The sequence below is a fragment of the Musca domestica genome, unplaced genomic scaffold (assembly GCF_030504385.1).
Source record: "Musca domestica strain aabys unplaced genomic scaffold, Musca_domestica.polishedcontigs.V.1.1 8, whole genome shotgun sequence".
NCBI classification, from domain to species: Eukaryota; Metazoa; Arthropoda; class Insecta; order Diptera; family Muscidae; genus Musca; species Musca domestica.
Window position 1 is genome coordinate 4,178,723 of NW_026712409.1, and position 4,601 is coordinate 4,183,323.

A 4,601-nucleotide genomic window follows, 5' to 3' on the forward strand; every position below is an offset into this window, starting at 1 on the left:
TGCTTGAATCCAAAATTAAAGAAGAATTTTGAGGGTTTTATTTATTTTTCAGGAAGAAAGGGAGGGAAGATATATGATCATGAATCAGAGGTACAAAGGGCGTATACGTGTTGGCATTAATTATAAGCAGGGTAGTGTGAAACGAGTCTGTTGTCTATGACTTCACCATGTGATGAGGGTGGAATCATTTTTTCATTCCATCCTTAAAATATGTACCTGGGACCCCATGAAAGTCATCAGAATAATATTCAAGGTTCAATAAGCCAAGTCCTTTCTGTTTTTTTTTTTTTTGAAATCTAGATGAAGACCAGATTATATATTGTTGAGCCTTAGAATTGTTATATAATAAAAACAGTTGAAATGATAACTTCGAAATTTTGTATTGAAAATGGTCCATGTCTATGTATACCCCATAAAAAAGTACTCGCCGATTTGTAGATCCTCCACCATACAATGGAGGGTATATTAACTTTGTCAAAATTTGTAAATCCTTGAAATACTCATGTCACACTTCAAAAACGTGAAATTCGAAGTCAATTTCTGTCTGTTGTAATCAGACCATCTTTCAAACAAATTGAGATATAAGGCTATAATTTTGCACACATTTGTATTTTGCCAGTAGGCAGGATAGGTTCATAAATGAGTCATGTCGATTCATGTTTTCGTGTAGCTCCCATATTACGATACCTCCCAATGTTCGGAATTTTGCTGATTTAAGCGACATTATTTAGCGAAATAGTTTCAAATTTCATATTTGAAGATATTAATTAGTACTGCAGCCTAAGACAAAAAATTGCGTTTCCACGTCTTTGCATAGCTCCCATATATTGATATCTCCCGATATTCGGTATTTTTATGATATTAGAGATATTATAGACCAACATTGTTTCATATTTGGTATTTAAAGCTCGTAATGGGTACTACTGACTTTCACAATATTGGTTAGGAAGGTCTACGTCTTCGTATATCCCAGATATAACGATACCTCCAGATATTTGGTATTTTTTATGATTTTTAGCGACATTATTTATCGGAATTGATTCCAATTTCGTATTTGAAGTTCGTAAAAGATACTTTAACCTAATACAGAAAATGGACTATGTAGGTCCACGTCCTCATATAACCCACATAAAAAGGTATCTCCCTTTTTTCGGAATTTTAATGATAAAATCGACGCTATTTACTGGAATTTTTTTTAACTTCGGTATTTTAAGTTTGAATCGGTACTACAGGCTATGACAAAAATTGCGTATGCAGGTTCATGTCTTCGTATACTTCGTAGTAAGTTCGTAAATAAGCCATGTCGGTCGGAATTGATTCCGATTTCATATTTAAAATTCGGAAAAAATACTTCAACCTAATACAGAAAATGGTCTATGCAGGTCCACGTCCTCATAATACCCACATATAAATTTATCTCCCTTTTTTCGGAATTTTAATGATAAAATCGACGCTATTTACCGGATTTTTTTTTTTAAATTTCGTATTTGAAATTTGAATCGGTACTACAGGCTATGACAAAAAATTGCGTATGCAGGTTCACGTCTTCGTATAGCCCCCCAAAATATCGCTGTTTATTTAATCGGTATTTTCCTACGACATTTTTTTTTTAAATTTTCAAGTTCCTTCCGAATTTTTGAGGGTATTAAAAGTTCGGCCCGGCTGAACTTAGGCGCTTTTTTGACTTGTTGATATTTTGAATGTTTCAGCCACAAATCCGAGTTTGTCGACACCAACTGTAAAGCTTCTTTGTCTTCGCAAGTTTATTTATAGATTCCCCAGATTGTCTTCGACAGATTTCCCCTCTCAAAGGGCCGACTATTTTCTAATGTTTCCAGTGACATTTCTGTAATTTTATTGTCATTCCTGTCTTTATCTTCCATGGCTGGACATTCACAGTAGTCTTGCAATAGAACTCCTCTACCAATTTTCCAGTTCAATTATTTTTTTTTTAATTCGTAGGATGTGACGGAAGCCGTGCTATTTTCCACCTTATGTACCGATGGTCAGAAAAATAAAGACCTTTACACAGGGGCATCGGCATGTCGAAGAAATCCAATCCGATTCTGAAACCCTGGATTAACCCAATATTTGTATCATATTTGATTAATTAATAGAGTTTTTGATTTTCTTCCTGGGCCATTGACCCTTCTGTAGACAGACTTCCAGGGAGTTTCTCTGTAGACGCACAGCGTCATTGTTTCTTTGAGACATAGGCTTCTCGATATCCTTGGTGGCCTGTTCGTCCGCGCCAATTTTTGCCAATTTCCTACTTCAAATCAAAGAATCTCTTTCCTTTGTTCGGGAAAGGAACCACTCACACTCCAGCTTTAGTTTGACACCAAGAGAGGTGTGATACTGCCTAGGAAAAATTTGAAAGTTTATATGAAACCTCGTTCGGGACAGTCTAAAGCTGTTGGATTAACCCATTATGGATATCACAAACACTTTTTGATCCTTAATCCAATGGAAGTTATTCTAATTACGGCTTCTAGTTCATGGGCCCTCTAGTTGACGGTTTTTTCGGAGACAAAAACAGCAGAATGTAGCCATTGTGAAGGGGAAGGTTAGCAATGCCCATAAACCATTTTTACGTCACTGATCGCTTCTACTAGTTGTGGGTTCTTTATTACTAAGAGGATATTATTTCCTCGCTATTCATGATATTCTCGTCGCATAGAAGTCCCAACATTTTTTCTTTTCACAAGGCTTCGTCAATATGGTTAGCAGAATCCTTCCACAGGGTGGTTGTAATCTTAGTGCTTTTCCAGGTGGAAGACTTCTCATTTCTTCGACATCCAACTTATGGTTTTGCCATTTCCTTTTGCCCATTCCTTGGTTCTTTAAAATTGGGACTTTTACAAAGATTTGAGGTGCTCCTAACCACCTTCCAGAGAGATGACAGTGTAGTTGACCCATACATCTCAGTTGACACTTTTAGTGGGATCACCCTTCATGACTTTGGCTGGCCTTCTTAGTCTTAAACTTAATTTAACTTCAACTTCTTCTGTTAATACAGGGTTGCCCATATTCGACGGACCTTTGGGCCCATTCCAATCGATGAGGCTTGTCCGCAGGCAGCATTCTTTGCGTCAATTGAATTTTGTACGGGAACAAATGCAAATCAATGCGAATAATCTGTTGTAAAGTGGACCGAGCCATGTCCAACTGCTGAGAACGGCGTTTTTGGGGTGTTTTTGGGGACCTCTCAACACTGGCTCGTACGGCAGCGATATTCTCGGCCGATCGCCTTGGTCGACTTTTATATGGCCTCTTAGGAATAGAAAGAGCCTTACCAGTCGAAAATTTTTTTTTGCGGGGAAGAGTGAACAGCAGCAAATCAACCAGCTGATGTTCGGCTCACAATCTTATTTTTTTTGTCTCATTCGAATTATCCAGTCGTCAAAAAATTCCCTTAGTTTTATTAGGAATTAATATGAATGAGCCTCGAAGAAGAAATAAACCTAGGCATGTAGAGGGTTACAATCGTCCGAAGTTCTCAAAATGTACCTCGAATTCAATTTCGTTCCACTTTTTAGCGTTTAATCAGAATTTCTTCTCCTCCTCCTATAATCTCCTATAATCATTATTTTTATAAAAATCTGTCAATATTCCGAAATATTCCTATAAATTTGTAAACATCAACTAAATGATTCATTATTTGAGGGTGCTCACCCCATATTTATCAATTTTCCCGAAACTTGAATTCGTTAAACTTTCTCTCAAACCCCATTTCCATTCTCTTTAATACCAGCGAATTAAAATAATCATCGACGAGTAATCAAGGCGATGATTTTACCTCCCATCCTCAGCATCCTCACATCATTATTTGGTAGTTGACGCTGTAACGAGATATGTAATTTCTTGCCATACATATCGTTATGCATGCTGTTGCAAACGGTCCATTAACCACTATGCCGTTCTCCATTCATTTGGCCATTATAAGCCAGGGAGGAGTAGAGCACAGACTACTCGGGCTCAGTTAAATGTTTTAATTTTATGTAAATTTTTAATAACCAATTGCCATTTACAGAGCCGAGTGACGGACAGACGGTCAGATCGAATGGTGTTGACGTTCATGTTGCGCATGATCCATGGTGTTATGTTTCTTGTTGTTATTGTTGCTGCATGAAATTCCGAATTCCAACACAGAAATAACAACTTCCAAGCGATCCAAAACCAAGCAACCATCCAGCCAGCCAACAGCATTGCTGCACATACCGAGCCGGGTATGCGACACTTGAGCAATGGACAAAACTTATTTCACACAATACAACCATATAGAATTTACAACTTAACTTGTGCAGCCTGGTGGTCACATGGCGTGAGTGTTACACTGCTCCTCGGCTCCCCTCATGTCGGAGAGCTACTTCTTCTTCCTCTGTTTCATTTACTGAATTGTAAGTCAATGGAAAAGCTTGGGAAGCAGCCACTCACTCAGCTTGGCCCAGTATGCACCGTGAGTTGGAAAAATGCCTGCACAGTTGGTGGTCCTCACGGCTGTTGCCAGTAGTGAATCACTTTGGCCCGAAGACTTACTTTATGTCTGTCTGTCCTCCCCTTTCCTTGGTTGGGGACAAAAAAAAACTATCAACCATGGA